Source organism: Pleurodeles waltl, chromosome 3_1 (genome assembly GCF_031143425.1).
Source record: "Pleurodeles waltl isolate 20211129_DDA chromosome 3_1, aPleWal1.hap1.20221129, whole genome shotgun sequence".
Taxonomy (NCBI): domain Eukaryota; kingdom Metazoa; phylum Chordata; class Amphibia; order Caudata; family Salamandridae; genus Pleurodeles; species Pleurodeles waltl.
In genome coordinates this window covers 468,441,393-468,458,065 of record NC_090440.1, presented here as the reverse complement: position 1 = coordinate 468,458,065, position 16,673 = coordinate 468,441,393, and the positions used below count along the sequence as shown (strand labels likewise).

Sequence of the window (16,673 nt, the reverse complement as noted above, 5' to 3'; positions counted from 1 at the left end):
CATGCACTGACAAAAGTTTTTTTTATATATATATATCTCTTTCTCTCTTTCTCTCTCTCTTTTTGATGCCTTAGAGCATGGCCAGAAAAGAGTATAAGGGATTGTGAAAATGGAGGTGTATTGATTTTATGTATGGGCCATCTTTGAATAGTGTTTGATTTGGGTAAACATCGTGCATTACGGTTAATGGCTCCTCCTGGCAAGACTCTTGGGTAACTTTAATGTGTACATAGCCTGTATCTAAATAGTAAAAGAGTTTGCTATGTTTTTTTGGTTCCAGGCCTAGGAGGAATGGATGCCTGAAAACTGGATTTACTAGATCTGTATATCTTTATCGCAAAATGCCTCAGAATCACTGTTGTGGGCTAGGCTTGGTCTTTGGTGCTAATATGCCCTGTATCGACAGACTGGGCTGTGGTCTTCTACATATTGAATACGCTGTGTGTCAAATTAAATATCCATATAATAGATTTTTTTGCAAATCAGTATAATTGGGTGTCTAATTGGCAGAGGTATGCACCCTGTCCAAGTAAAAACCACAATCGTAGTCGGGGTAAGTCTCAACATAACCTAAATTATCCTGTGCTCATCCTCCGGAAGCTTGGCACAGAGCAGGCAGGCTTAGCTCAGAAGGCAATGTGTAAAGTATTTGTGCAGTAACTCATACAGTAACACAATGAAAGCACCACAAAAAGTACTCCATGTCAGTTTAGGAAAATAGATAAAATGTACCTGAATAAAATTAGACCCTGTGGGGGTTATCAGTACTTTGTATGAGGGCAGGCCACTGGCCTTTGAAGTGTAAGAGAGAGCCCTGCAACCCTTCCTGCCCGGGAGACCCATATGAATGGAGCTGAGTGTCCTGTGTTTATGGCTGTCTGGGTGGCATGCACAAGGGAAAGCTGCCAACCAGCGCAGACAAGATGTTGATTGGAGTCAAGGCTGTAAGGCACAGATGGCACTAAGTGCAGAGAAATGCCTACTCTCTAAAAGTGGCGTTTCTGAAATAGTAATCCATCTTCACCAGTAAGTAGTATTTAAAACTACTATTCCAGCCATATCAAACATGACGAGTCTATTCCTCTCAGATCCGAAATTACCACTTGAAAGCATATTTCTAATGCTGGCATATGAGAGGAGCAGGCTTCACAGTAGTGAAAAACGACTTTGGGGGGGTTTTCACTACCAGGACATGAAAAACGTATAAGTACGTGTTGTGCCTTTTACTTACAGAGCACCCAGTCCTATGGGTTACCTAGGGCCTACCTTAGGGCTGATATGTAAGAAAAGGGGAATTGAAGGCTTGACAAGTAGTTCTACATGCCAAGTCGAAGTGGCAGTAAAACTGCGGACAGAGGCGGGGCTACCTATGTGGCTGGCACAATCAGTGCTACAGGCCCTGGGCACATCTAGTGCAATTTACTAGGGACTTATAGGTAAACCAAATATGCCAGTTGGTTATGAGCCAATGTTACCATGCTTAGGGTACAAAGCACAAGCACTTTAACACTAGTCAGCAGTAGTAAAGAGCATAGAGTCCTAGAACCAGCAAAAATTAGATCAGAAAAATGAAGGGAGCCAGGCAAAAGAAGTTGGGGGAAGACCGTCCTAAGGCTGTCAGGTCTAACAGTATTGTTAGCAAGCATAAATGCCTACAAAATTTCCATGAACAGAGGGAGTACCTTGATGTTATGATTTTGTGTTCTCAAGTAAATGTAGATTGTCATGCCGAGACCATAAATAAGAATTAAGTTAGAACGGAGTAGCCTCATGTGATAAAGTTACTGTATCGTATGAACATAGGATTAAGATGAACCAGGGGGGGTAAGAGATGGGAGAAACAACCCTATTATAATTGTTTGCAGTGCCCACTTAATTTGAATCCTTTTGTGCCTGCCGATTGTGCTGCCTTGAGAGCAGATGAGATTTTGACAGAGCACAAAGTGGAATCTAACTTGAGGTGGCCCAGAGAGAGAAAAGTATGTGAACGTAATACCTCAGCACATCATGGTGTAACCCGTGTATAGAGAATTTGAAGCCTCATGGCATCTGGAGTTTTTACTGGGCAAGATGTGGGAGAGTGTGTGTGCATAAATGTAGTTCATCAAAGCACCAAGAGGCACATTAACGCATGGGATCTAAATCTTAAATATTATAATTACTGCCTAGGAGGACAACATGATCCCCCTCTTAAAACACTGTGCAGGAAAAAGAAGGGCGCCCAGCCTCTTGAAGCGGCTGCTGTGCTGAAAGATGAAGCACAGTGGCTGTGAAGCAGACTCTGCCCTGATCGAGGGAAAAACTGCCACTCTGCTTGCCCTCCATGCAAGTAACCAGAGCCCTGCACTGCACACTAGAGATGGTGCAGTGCTGGGAAGAAACAGTATACTGCAATGGAGCTCGGAGTTAGAGATAAAAACGAGTACTCCAAGAAAAACGTAGTTTCGTAAAAACGAGCACTCCAAGAAAAATGTAGTTCCGAAAACATTTGCTAAAGTGGGAGCTATGGAGGGATTTTGGTAATTGGTCATTACTCTCCTGGAGGGCTAAACACAGGAGACATTAAAAACTTCATCTCCCAATGCCTGGGCTCCTCTGGTGGGAGTCCTGACTTGCTAAGTGGTGCCAAATCCCATCCCTAGGCCCTTCGAAGTGGAAGCTGGTAACCTATGGGGGGGAAATCCACTCACTGCTATGTGTGCATCAGAAAAGTTGAAGCACGGCCAGTCCCATTGCTGGAAATGCGACGCAGTGCCTGCCTCCCTGCTGGTGAAACAACACAGCACCTATTCTCACTGCGGACTCTTTGCACCACTCGTTGGAAATCTCCATGCACGGATCCTGGGTGTCAGTCTTCAGCTTCCCCACATGGACCCGAGGCTGCGCATCTGGAATCGACACACGGCCTCCCTTGCGAGAAGAGAATCGATGCACGGCCTTCGAGTTAAAATGTCAGCTGTATCAGAAGAGAAAAATCATTCTTTTAACAAAGAAACAAGGTTCAAGATTAATGGTTAGATGGTGTCTCTCTTAAGCATCCTTTACGAGGATGCATTTATTAAGTAGTCTTTGAGGTAAACTACTGCAAAAAGGCGACTACTCCCACCAGTGTGACATATTTTACCACATTTCTTGCATGAGGAATAGGTGTAGGTCTTAACAAGCCTTGGTAGAAGCGAGTGAAATCATGGTAGTACTAGAGATGCACGTATGATTTGCTTGCAGGGGTTGGCGTGCGCAGGAACATTTCTTTTAGAAATAAGCATTTGTTTAGTGTAACGCCATGAAGCAAAACATAACTAAGGGACAAATGGGTCCTGCAAAATCTGAAAGTTAAGGTCGCATGATGTGTTTATTAAACATTAGTCTTGCCACAGTGGCATGAAGGGAACCCGCACAGAAACACTATTTGGGATTAGTGGAGCTAATGGAATGTAACTTGAGGTTAATCAAACAGCTCTTAGAAAAAGGTTCTGTAGTTGATTGTGTTAGGAGGACATGAGCATCTAACGCAAGTGTACTCCCTTTAAGAGGAGGGAAAGGTCACAGTTAATATCTCCTTGTGTATGTCTGGTCTGATGTTTTGAGGTTAAGATTTTTTTTTTTTAACTTGTAGATTAAATGCGTTAAACTATATACCACTTTGCGTCCTTGATTTACAGACAACTGTAACAATTCCTTTGTTAAGTAGAACGCACTGCAAATATAAGCACAAGGTTTTTTCCCACTGAACTTGTGAACGATGTGGTCTTCTTTGCTATAGTATTTGCACATGTTTCTTTTGTCATCTTAGTTCTCCTGCAGGGCTCAGCTCTTTGGATATTTTTTCTGATGTGCCTAAAGGGGTCAGGAATAATTCAGTGCTTACTAGAATATTGAAATTCCTCCAAGTTCAGAAGCGTTTCAGTATCTTGTTCTTCCTATTATTGTAAACACAAGATGCAGACTTTTTATTTTTATAGATTAAGGCAGGGGTGTGGAATTTATTAAAATATCTACTTGTCCAGGGGACAGGTTGCTTCTCAAATCTACTTGTCCTGTAAAAAGATCTACTTGTCCCTTTGGTGCCATGTAGTGTGGCGACAAATTATGGCAGCAATTAATAGCCTCTCTGATTATGCCAGGGCTACTACCATAGTAGGGCTTGAAAACTTGGAGTTTCAATCCCTACTGTAGCAATTTCCTTATTTTGCCACCTTTCTGCAGATCTGCATACTGGGGCTGGAGGAAGCAGTAAGCAATAGTTCCAGGGCTGGAATGACTTTGAGTCTGCAAACCTACTAACCTGCATGTTTTAAAGATTTTTACCAGCTTCTCTCTAATATTTTCCCATAATAAGAAAGGTTGGACATTTACTCCTGACAATGGCAGAATTAGAACTTCTTCCAGGGTTGGGAAGAAAGTGGCTGGAGGGAAAATGAACTTGCAGATGCTCAATAGATTTTCACATGAGCAAATCTACACATCGTATTTACCCACGCTAAAATCCAGTTCACAAATATTTTATAGGGGTACGACATATACCATGGGTGCACTTTTGTGACTTTCTTTAAGAATTTGGGGCCACAAGTAGGTAGGTTCAGATTTGTGACCTGCAAATTGCGAGTCGCAAATCCGAATGTAGGATGGTGTCCTTGACACCATCTGTGATTCGCAAGGGCTTCGCAAATGCCCACATCATGAATAATCATGAGGTGGGTCGCAATTTGCGACCCCCTCACGAATGGTGGCCTGCTGGAGACCGCAGACCTCCATGTCTGTGACTGCTTTTCAATAAAGCAGTTTTTTTGGGTTTTTTTTGTAATGCAGCCCGTTTTCCTTAAAGGAAAACGAGATGCATAACAAAAACGAAAAATGAAACGTTTTCGTTTCATTTTTTCAGAGCAGGACCACTGCCTGCTCTGAAAAAATGTTTACAGTGACATTCACAATGGGGAAGGGGTCCCATGGAGATCCCTTCACTTTTGCGAAAGTGTTAGCACCCATTTGAAATGGGTGCAAACTGCGATTGGTTTGCGCCCGCGTTCGCGGTCACAAAACAATCCTACATTGCACTGCGAGTTGCAATTAGGAAGGGAACACCCCTTACTAATTGCGATTCGCAAACCTGTTTTGTGATTCGGTAACCAGGTTACTGAATCGCAAAACTGGGTTTTGCATCGCAATGTGCTTTTTGCATGTCGCAAACAGCGAAAGTCGCTGTTTGCGACATGCAAAAAGCTACCTACATGTGGGTCTTGGTCCCTAATTAGGTCTGGTGTTAACAAAGACATTTTGTTTTTATTAAACTTCTATTTCTCTCTCTTTCGGCTGGCTTTACTGTGAGTGATCGCATTCTGCTCTTCCACAAGGAGCATATTGCCACACAAAGTAGTTTTGTTCAGTGTCAGGAACTACAGTGGCAATCAGTGACGTAACGAAACTGGAGGGTGCCCCTTTGCAAAGAACATGGAGGAGCCCCCTCTCCAGACTCACTCAGGGCAGGTGCTGTGCTGACGGGGCCCCCTGGAGGGCGGCTGCGGGGCCTTTGTTATGCCGCTGGTGGCAACGTGTGCTTTAAGAGTTCAAAAACTTTTTGTTTTTTTTTTGCCAATGTTTGTTACAATGTTGAGGGCCTGGTAGCTCCCACAACAATAAAGTGTTACAAAAGCCATGTCAAAATAAGACACGCATTGATGAAACTAAAAGACTTATACAAATATGTCAGATCAGTTGGCTTTGTCAGTGTTTGTTTATTTTCATGCTTCCCATAATCATGTTGAAAATGGTTACACTGATTTTCCATTAGAAATATTTTTGGGAAATACTAGCGTGCATCAACACATTTTACTAAATGACACTTCATTTGCATATAATCAGAGAGCATTCTGGGAGCATTATACTTAGCCTCTTAGCCTAAACTTTTCAAAAATGTGTGTACACGTTTTTTTTTTTTTTGTACTGGAACCAACGTCAGTAGTGAAGTGTGACCTTAAAACATTTATTTACAGCACGCACCCTAATAATGAAGGCTTTCAAATAATGAACCATAAATACAAGTTCGAACAGCATTATCTTTTGGAAACATATTACCTCAACTGCAGAGAGTTCAACTCTCTGTAAACAGGCAGCCAAAGGGTTTGTGCTGCAGGGGGTTGGGCCTACTTGTCCCAAGGACAAAGTAAACATAAAAACTTGTTGCCCTTGACCCCAAACAAGATGTCCCGGGCGTCGGGCGATAGGAATTCCACATCCCTGATTAAAGGTATATGCAGCTGCGCCTACACTAGCACTCTCTGCATCATCACATGATATGTGCTGCACCACACGGTGTTTCGAGAATGTCTTCAAACCAGATGCACATCACCCAACTTCTCCCACATTGTTCTTACCACATCCAGGGCCCTACCAGTATGAAAATTGTGCCACTGGGTTGGTGACTTCCTACGTATGGGTCGGGGTGAGCAGTACAGACAGTAGAATGATTTAACACATTGGGTCTAGACCTACTATCTTAGTCTTTACATTTCTCTTAGAGAGACAGTTGGTGTTAATCCAGATATGGATGTATCAGATGCAATCGATAAACCTGGGAATCCAAGACACTTGTGAAGATTGTGGTGAGGGTGAGCACTGTGAATGCATAAATGAAGCTTGTTCAGGTATCTGCTAAATATGTAGTCCTGTGTGGTCACAGAAAAAATCCTGAATTTACTAGACTACATAACTGCATAGAAAAATGCCTCGGAGTGATTCACTCTAGGGACTTGGTTCTGTCTTCCTTGATTGTACCATTCCCCGTATAGTGAGACCAATAGGGTCATAGATTTCATGCTTAAGTATGATAATGGGGGAACAGGTTAGCCCAGCAGCACGTTAATAACAGAACATGCCACACCCGGACAGCAAAGCTCAGTTATGGCATAAAAGGCAGTCTTTGGCCTTAAACAGCAGTCAGTACTACTAAATCCAGCGACAGAATATATTAGACCAATGTTATGTGTGACACCGCACAGACATGGCACACAGTTGAGTGCCTACATGATCTTGCTGGAGAGGTGGAGAGTTTGCATCCTACAGTGGAAGAACTGCGTCATGAAATGTTGGAATGACTCTTGGACTGAGGCATTGAGGTGAAATGAAATAGATTTCTGTAACAAGCATTTTTTAAACACATTTTAATGATGGTGACAGAATGTATGACAGCAGTCTGCATCATCTTAGCATGTGCTTTTTTTCGTAACCTTACAGCTGAAACAACCAACAGTAGTCAGGCATTGTTTTCTCCACCTCCCTAAACACCCTCCTTCCTTTTCCAGGCCTCCTCTCCCGGTCCATCTACCTCCTGTTAGGCAGGAGCCTCAGACTGCTCTCTATATTACATATGTTCTTCATAGTTTCTGATTTCTGCCATGGGCTGTATCGATTCAAAGCATATTCCCCAATAATCAGCCCATTCCTGCCAGATTTTGCCATACATCCAGGGGCAGCTCCTAGCTGCATTAACAGTCTCTCCATGCCCATTCTGTGATCCAGGCCCTTTTTCCACAGCTCATCTGATGGGAGAGCTGCATCTTTCCAGTGCTGGGCTACATCCAGTTTGACAGTTATGAGCCCCAGCTGGAGTAGTGCCTACTTGTATCTGTTGCTGTCTAGGTCCTTGCTTGTGTGAAGCATTAGGACCCTAGAGCCCAGGATGGGTCTGAGGCATAAGGTAACGTTCTTCAAAAAGAGTTTCAATTTGTCACTGCTCCAAGCCTTTATGCAGGACGTCTCCCTCGTTGATGAAGCATGAGGAAGATGGTATCACCCCATCCTGCCAACCTCCGCCTGGGAAGATAAACTCTTTAGTGGTATTTTAATTATATCAGGTGGAGTCTAACCGCTATTGCCGAGCCCCGGGGTCACTCTCTGGCCTCTGCCCATTCCTCATCTGTGAGCTCTCCCACATCCACCTCCCAGTATGCGCATAGTGGGTGGGGGGGCGGTGGAGGAGGGGCTCTGGTTGGTTCAGGATCAGTGAGGGGTCTCCCAACTCATTCATCAGAAGTTTTCCTTTTAAGCGGGTGAATTCGGAGAGGTCTTCTAGATCTGCAGTATAAGGTGTGAGTGTGTCGGAGCTGTAGGAATTAATTTGTGTGTTCTGAAGGGTGTATTCATCTGTAGGACCTGAAATGATTTAAGGATAGCCCCATAAATGACATCCCCCAATCATGCAATGCCTAGGAGATCCGAGTGGCGGAAGTCGTCCGGCACGTCACTTGTCGCAGCCTGGTTCCCCCCCCCCCCCCCCCCAGTGGTATCCGGGAGTCTGCCTCCCACCCCCATCTGTATCAGGGTAGACTGCCTCATCCTCACCACTATCCTCCTCGCAGGCAGGAGTGTGAAGTCCCCTGCACTGGTATAAAAGGAAATGAAATGGGGTATCCCAAATGATTTGCTTCTCTATGGTGTATGCTGTGTCTTCGTGAGTATCACTTCACCACTCTTCAGTGATCAATGTGTGATTCCCTGGAATATGCTTCCACGTTTGCGGTAGCAATGCCTCCCTAAGTATGTAGATTGGAAACATTTGGCCAGGGATATGTGGGGTAACTCTTGGTTCCAGAGGAAGTTGCGGAGCATTTATTTAATGTTCCAGAAGAAGGGGCATGAGATTCTGTAGGGGTCATTCTGTAGCTGGCATGTGAATTTCAGCAGGGTCACAATCTTAAAAATGGCAGCTCCGCTCAGTAGCGACAGAGGCAGTGGGACCAATTTTTGATGTCAGAGGCTATCCTCTTCTTGAGTGGCTGTATGTTACGCTACCATTTCACTTTTGGGCCATGAGTGACATGAGCTCCGATATATCTATACCCTTGGCAGACCACCATTAGGTCTGTTTCCCACTCGAGGTTTTGGGGTGGGAATTAGCCTTAGGCACTGAGGACTTGCTACGTTGAGGGGTGGGCCTGACGTCTCACCAGATATGTTAAGGATTTGTAAAGCTCTTGGGCTTGTAAGCTCGGGTCTGTTAGGAAGATAAGGATGTTGTCGCACATAATGCCACTCTGTCGGAGACCCTCTCCCCTATTTGAATCCCCGCATCTGGGTGTCCATCTGAAGCCAGACCACCAGAGGCTCCACCGCAATAGCAAAGAGGAGAAGGGACAGGGGGTGCAGCCCTATCTTGTGTCTTATCTGTATTGGCAACGGGTAGGAGCAGTCATTCACACTCTCACCACTGTGTAAGATTGATGTATAATAGCAGTACATAAGCGATTAAGCCTAGCTCTGAAGTTAAGGCAGTGCAGGAGGGCAAATTGATATGATCAGCTTACTGAATCAAAGGCTTTTTCCATGTGTACAAGGAAGATCGTCACTGGCCATCCCAGGTTCTCCTCCCAAGCCAGTGAGTTTTGGAGTCACCTAATATTATATCTGGTGGCTCTGCAGGGCATACAACTGAATTGATAGGGATGTATTATTGAGGGGGTTACCTTTTAGTAGTCTAGTATTAGTAGTTATTTTAACCTATAAGTTGAGTAATAGCAGTTATTTTGACCAATAGGTTGAGTAATGATATAGGACGGTCAAATGAGCACCTTTTCAGATGTCGCTCAGGTTTAGGGATGAACACTGTTTCTGCTTTTCGCTGGTCTGGAGGAAGGTGACCCTCCTACATGACCTCTCTTAGTACCTCGGCCAGTGTCCTGCAGTTTGTGCATATGTTGTTGTTGTGTGTTTTTTTTTTTTTTTAGCTGGGAGGCTATTTGGGCCAGGGTCTTCCCTGATTTGTGTTGGTTCAGGTCCTGTGACAGCTTGTCCACCGTTAGGACCCCCTCTAAGGAGGTCCATATGCTCCTGGAACAAACATTTAATGATGTATTGGACACCGCTCAATAGTTACAAAAAGACAGGTTATCTGTTTCATCAGAAGAACCATTTGTTTTGGTTTACATTACTTTCACTGATCATAAAATGGGTCACTGTAAATAAAGTACATTATGTATGGCATTACAAGAACGACAGGCTACATTTGATAATGCGGATAGATGTTTACTCTGAAGTGCTATAAAAAGTCTAGGAGGCAGTTAAGAAATGTATTATGCTGTTTATTCCATGTTGATAAAATAGCGTGCTCCAGGCTTAAACCACGGAAAAGCAAACGTGATCTTTTGATGCTTTTACTAAAACAGGTTGAGACACATGTATATTGGCCACTATATTTATTTATGACTTAAGTGAGTATTTATGATCACTTAAGTACTGTGCTGCAATTGGTAAAAGGCCATTGCTTTTCAAGACCGAGATGAACCCCATAACCTGGGTTCTGTTTTTTAAACCTACTGTATATAAACAAATTAACTGCCAATGAAAAGGAATCAAAGCTATATATGTTGGATAAATATATTCAGTAAAAAGTTGTCAAGTTTAAAAACCATTCATTCAGAAGTAATTTACAACTTTACTTTTTGTATCTCAGTCATTGCAGATTGCAAAAAGTAGCCATATCCTATCCAATATGCGCCTCATCTGTTATCTGCTCCTCTGGAATCTCATCATGCAAACAGAGAATCTAACATCCTATGCTATAGGGATTTGGGATTATCAAGTCTTTTTTATTTACATTTATAATAATTTTAAGTCCCTTTCCACTCATGCAGGGTTTTAGAAATGTAGATCCTAAGGCTGCCATAAAACATATTCTGTTTTTGACCAGACTAGTCCAGTCCTGCAGCTGTATCAAGAAGCTCAAAAATAAGTGCTGAACTGTGATTATGCAGTTATTTTACTCAGGTCGCAACATGTGTGGAAAATTCTTGTGACTCTTTATAGTCAATACCAGCGAAGATAACGAAGTATCCGTTTGGCATGATATTGAAGCAATACTGGCAGCATAACGAAAAGGGACCACGTATCGGAGAGTAAACAGACATTCAATACATGCAATATAAATCTGCCTCCAATTAGTGAAAGCTGTCCCAGCTTGACACCTCCATCCTAGTTGTGCCATCTTTTGGATGAGCTTAGGCATATGTAACCTTTAAAGGTAGTTTATTTACAACAGAGGTAAAAGTAGCCAGTTTGGTGGTTTGTGAAACACTGATGCAGCATCAGCAGAGATGTGTTTTTATTATTCCACCTTTCTACTTAATATGAGGACAGTTGCAGCTAAAACCCATCTTGAGACTTTATGGTATAAAATGTGGAAATGAGCATGATGGTTACCACACCACCAACGTTATCTGGTGTGTTTAGGGTCAGAGGAAGAAAGTGGTTTAAGTTGCAGTCACCGCAGTGGAATTCATGTTAAAAGGGTGGAATCAGGGTGGCGTTTGTTTCTTCATCTTTTAAGACATTTAGTTTTGCTCATTCTGATGGATACAACTACCTGAGGATTCCTCACCTTATGAATTCTCCCATGTGCCAGCATCTGACGGAAAATCTTCTTCCCAGCTCTCCTCGTCGACGAGGACGTCACAATTGCACAGCTCCACGCGACGTCACTGTGCCAATAAGAGGTCCTCGCTGGCGTGCTGACGTCAGTTCCCTTTTTTCCGTGCCTTCGACGCTAGCAGTTTTCTTCTAGGTCTCGCTACTGTTGAAGGTGCCGTCTTGTATCTGGTGCGATTTTGTTTCTGGTTACTGTGTCTCCTCCTAGGAAGTCGGGATTTAAACTGCGTCGAAAGTGCTGGGTCGCATGTTGGTCACTGACCCTCATGATGATTGTCTTTGGTGTTTTAGCTCCGAGCATGACGTTGAGGAGTGTGTATCCTGCCAGAGCATGAATCCAAAGGCTCTGAAGGAGAGGGAGGCCAAACTCTTTTTGGCTAAGGTGAAAAAAGGACATAAGAGCCTTCACAGGTCGTCATCTCACACTTCGTCGAAGAGGCAACGTTGTCATGACTCTCGGCGTCGTTCGGCTCAGAACCGTTCAAGGTCCAGGTCTCCATCTTGACGGCACCGTGCGACGTGGGAGGTTAGTCCGACTGTGACTCCACAACCTCAGAGCCCCCAGGCTTCTCCCGCGCCGTCGGTCTTTGAGATGGTCACGCCTCCAGAGAGTCCTCGCTTTTCACCTGTTGCACAGGATTCGGTTGCTCAACAAGTCCAAGTGCAGCATGGAGACCAGCGGTATCCTGCTTTCCCGGATCCGGCGGCATTTTTAAATGCCATGTTATCTATGTTTAATGCTATGGTCCCTGCTGGTGCACCGGCTGGTCCCACAGATCCTTTAGTGTTTTCGTTGGGCTCCCCAGCTCCTTACAAGGCGGTGCCGTTCATGCCCTTCTATCCGGCTGGGGGTGCCGGTTTGGTGCCGATGACGTCACCTCAGAGACCTGCGGTTCCGATGACGTCGTCTTTTAGACCTGCGGTGTCGGTGTCTTCATCTTTTCAGTCGACGCTGATGATGAAGCTTCACGTGTCCATGGCGCCAATGGGATCTGCTCCGGCGCCAGATGGCTCTGGATTAGACCGAAGTCAGCCTTCTTCTCCCGGTCCGCGCCTTTCAGTTCTGAAGCCGGTGTCATCGACGTCGGCTAATTCTATGTCGACACCAAGGTTAGAGACCAGGCTGAGGTCGCGTAGAAAGGCTTTAAGACGTTTGGAGGAAGAGGAGTACCCGAGGCAGTTGTTGGACGAAGGGGAGATTGTGGAGCTCTTGGGGGGATATCAAGGGCTTGACTCGGCCAGTGGGCTAGACACTTCCCCGGAGTGGGACCTTTCATCACCAGGGGAGTTTACGGAGGAGACGGCCTCTTTCCATACTGTGGTCAGGAAGGCGGCAAATTTTTTGGATCCTCAGTTGCCTGCTGCAGAGGCCAAAACTAATATCTTAACTGAGGTTCTGCATCCTTCTTCTACTTCAGCGGATCCATTGCTTCTGTTTAATAATGCTCTTATGGAGCCTATCTTAGAGGTATGGAGGAAGCCTGTGTCATCACCAGCTGTCAACAGATCTGTGGCAAGGAGGTACAGGGTAGCTCCTGGGGATCCGGGATTCTTGTCGAAACATCCTACCTCTGAGAGTCTGGTTGTTCAAGCCTTTTGTTCCACACGGTCTGCTCCAGGCTCTTTCCCTGTGATTCCGTCGGACAGGGAATCCAAGAGGATGGAGCAGTCGGCGAAGAAGACTTTTTCTTCTTGTAGTATGGCCCTCAAAGCAGCAAATGCTACCTGTGTATTAGGTAGATACGTGCACCCCCTGATGGAGTCAGCTTGGGCTATGGTTCCGGACCTATCGCAGGAGGTGCTTTTGGAGAGCTTTTGTTGGATGCTCAGGTCGCAGCAAAGCAGATAATCCAGTCTGGTCTGGATTCTACAGATTCAGTGGCCAGGGCGATGGGTACCTCTATTGCTACCAGGAAGTATGCATGGTTGAGGTCCTCTGGCTTTTCCTCGGATGTACAGACTGCTCTCTTGGACTTGCCTTTTGATGGGGACAAACTGGTGCTAAAGCTGACTCTGCCTTGGAGCTCTTTAAGGATAGTAGGGCTACAGCAAAGTTTTTGGGTCTGCAAGCTCCCACTACGACCCCTTTCAGGTCCTTTCAGAGGTTCATGGGGTTTGGGTGTGGAGCCGTTTACCGTGGGAGACCACAGTCCAACAGCCTGCCAGCCTCCCTTATAGGTCCTTTAGAGGGCGGGGGAGGGTTTGTTCAAGAACGGCCACCCAGCAGCACCCTGCATCATCCTCTTCCTCTGGAGGACAACAAGGGAAGCAGCCCTAGTTTTCTGCCCATTTTCAGCCAAACTTTATGATTACGTCTTTTTCTCCACGAGTGGGAGTTGATCACATCAGACTCCTGGGTTCTGAATATTGTGTGGAAAGGATATGCTCTCCCTTTTCAGGAGTTTCCCCCCTCCTATCCCTCCCCGTCCCTCGTTTTGTTCAGAAGACCATCTCCGATTCTTGCAGCCCGAGGTTCAAATCCTGTTATCAAAAGGTGCGGTGGAGTTTGTTCCAGAGCAGGAATGGGGTCAGGGTTGTTATTCAAGATATTTCCTGATTCCCAAGAAGGATGATCGATTGAGACCAATCCTAGACCTGATGATTTTGAATTGGTTCCTCAAACAGGAAAAATTCAAGATGCTGACTCTAGCACAGGTACTTCTGACGTTGAACAGAGAGGATTGGGTGGTGTCTGTCGACTTGCAGGGTGCTTACTTTCAAATCCCTATACTCAAGTCACACAGGAAGTATCTCCAGTTTGTGGTGGGGTCGCAACACTACCAGTTTGCGGTCCTTCCGTTTGGTCTTACTTCAGCACCTCGGGTCTCTATGAAGGCGTTGGCGGTGGTTGCAGCAAGTCTCAGAAGGAAGGGAATATCGGTATTCCCTTGCCTGGACGATTGGTTGATCAAAGCCAAGTCTCCAGAGCTCGTGCTGCGTCACTTGCAGATGACAACTCAGTTGTTGTTCACTCTGGGCTTTTCGGTAAACGTGTCCAAGTCTCACCTGGAGCCCTCTCAGCGCCTCCTGTTCATAGGGGCAGTACCGGACACAACATTGAATCGGGCCTACCCTCCGCCTCAGCGGATTCAGGACATCCAGGCGTTGATTCCAATGTTTCAAAATGGAGCGGTTGTTCCAGTCCTCAAGGTCCTACGCCTGCTCAGTTTGTTTGCTTCCTGCATTCTGTTGGTCACTCATGCACGTTGGCACTTGAGGGCTCTCCAATGGTGCCTCCACAAGCAGTGGCTTCATAACAAAGGGGATCGCGAGGAGTCGATAAGGATCTCCAGAGACGCCAGCAGATCTACAGTGGTGGGCTGTGGATAGCAACCTTTCTCAGGGTGGCCGTTTTCACTGCCTCCTCTGGTGGCCACGGTCATGACGGATGCTTCCACTCTAGGGTGGAGAGCTCATCTGGGGGACCTGGAGATCAAGGGTCGTTGTTATCCAGTGGAACAGACTTTTCATATCAATCTGTTAGAATTGCAGGTGATATGTCTGGCTCTCAAGGCCTTCCTTCCGTCCCTTTGTGGTCAGTCAGTTCAGGTCCTGACGGACAACACTACCGTTATGTGGTTTATAAATAAGCAGGGAGGAGTGGGGTCGTACCTTCTCTGCAGAGAGGCTCTGCGACTCTGGTCCTGACCATCGGATTTGGGGGAAGCGTTTCAGTTCTCCTGGTGCAACCACTTGCTTTACACGTTCTCTCCCCCCCCCCCCCCCCCCCCCCCAACCCTTGATTCCTCAGGTTAAGAGGAAGATTCACCAAGATCAGGCTCAGGTCATTTTAATAGCCCCGGATTGGCCAAGAAGGGTGTGGTACACGGACCTTCTCGAACTCTCACTGTGCCCTCCGCTCCGTCTCAGGGCAGACCTCCTCTCGCAGGGGCAGGTCCTACACCCCCACCTCCAAAGCCTGCACCTTCATGCCTGGAGATTGAACGGGGCAACCTGAGTTCTTTCCCTCTTCCACCAGAGTTAGTGGATGTTATTTTATCAGCCAGGTGACACTTCACTGAGACCGTTTATGCCGGCAGGTGGGCAAAATTCGTGGCTTGGTGTGGAGAGAAGCAAATTGATCCTTTGAGGGCCCATCTATCTGATGTTCTGTTGTTTGCATTAGCTTTATCACAGAATGGTTGTGCAGTTGCTACTGTTACGGGCTATTTGGCGGCACTGTCAGCCTTTCTTTGCCTTCCGGATCAGCCCTCCTTGTTTAAATCGGCTATTATTAGGTTGTTAAAGGGTTTAACTAATAAGTTTCTTCTCACTACTTTTCTTATGCCTCAGTGGGATCTGAATCTCGTTTTAATTTTTTTAATGGGGTCACCGTTCTAAGCCATGCCTTCTTGCCCGCTAAGGTTTCTAGTTCTTAACACAGTTTTTCTGATGGCTATAACTTCGCCTAGGCTTGTTGGTGGGCTTCAGGCTCTTTCTGTTAAACCTCCCTTTACTTTATTCTTTCCTGATAAAGTGGTGCTGAAAACCAGGGTGGCTTTCTTACCTAAAGTTGTCACTCCCTTTCATATGGGGCAGACCATTATCCTTCCATGTTTCTACCCTGCTCCTCACCCCTCGAAGGAGGAAGAGAGGCTCCATCGTTTGGACCTCAGAAGGGCTCTAAGTTTTTATATTAAGAGGACGAAAGACTTTTGCTTGGAAGACCAGCTGTTCATCGGATATATTGGAAAGAGGAAGGGCAGAGCGGTCCATAAAAGAACGATCTCCAGGTGGGTCATTCTTTTGTATCAAGGTTTGCTACTCGTTGGCAAAGAAGGTTCCCCCAGAGGGTATTAGAGCCCATTCCTCCAGGGCTGGGAAGGATATTTTCCGTCGGATGCTGGCGCATGGGAGAATTCATAAGGTGAGGAATCCACAGGTAGCTAGTGTATCCACCAGAAAAAGTGTTACCGAAGGTAAGTAACTTGTTCTTTTTGTACAGACAAAATACATCGGTTCAATATACTTATACTATCTTAATGGTAAAGGCTGCCTAAAATGGTATGGGTTGTCCACTTACGCCCGGATTAAGGGTTGCCTGGATCTGTACCTAGGGTGCAGTGGCAATGTGGGGGTTCGGGGATGGGGAGGGGGTACTGCTCCAGGCATCTTTAAGTAATCTGTTTCTGCAACCAAAATGATTGTTTCTGGGATTGCCGCACCTGGCCTTAAGCGGTGCATATCTGCATCTAGGAAAAGGGGGGAAGAGAGCTGAATCTATAATAGGGAGCACACTATGGCCCACAAATGAGACG

The 16,673-nt window shown here is 45.6% G+C and overlaps 1 protein-coding gene across 4 annotated transcripts in view; it reads left to right on the top strand.

The window, feature by feature from the left end:
- The window catches only part of AKAP13 (A-kinase anchoring protein 13), a 1,053,268-nt gene that overhangs the window by 16,246 nt on the left and 1,020,349 nt on the right, over nt 1-16,673 (top strand). The gene's annotated exons all lie outside the window — the stretch shown is intronic.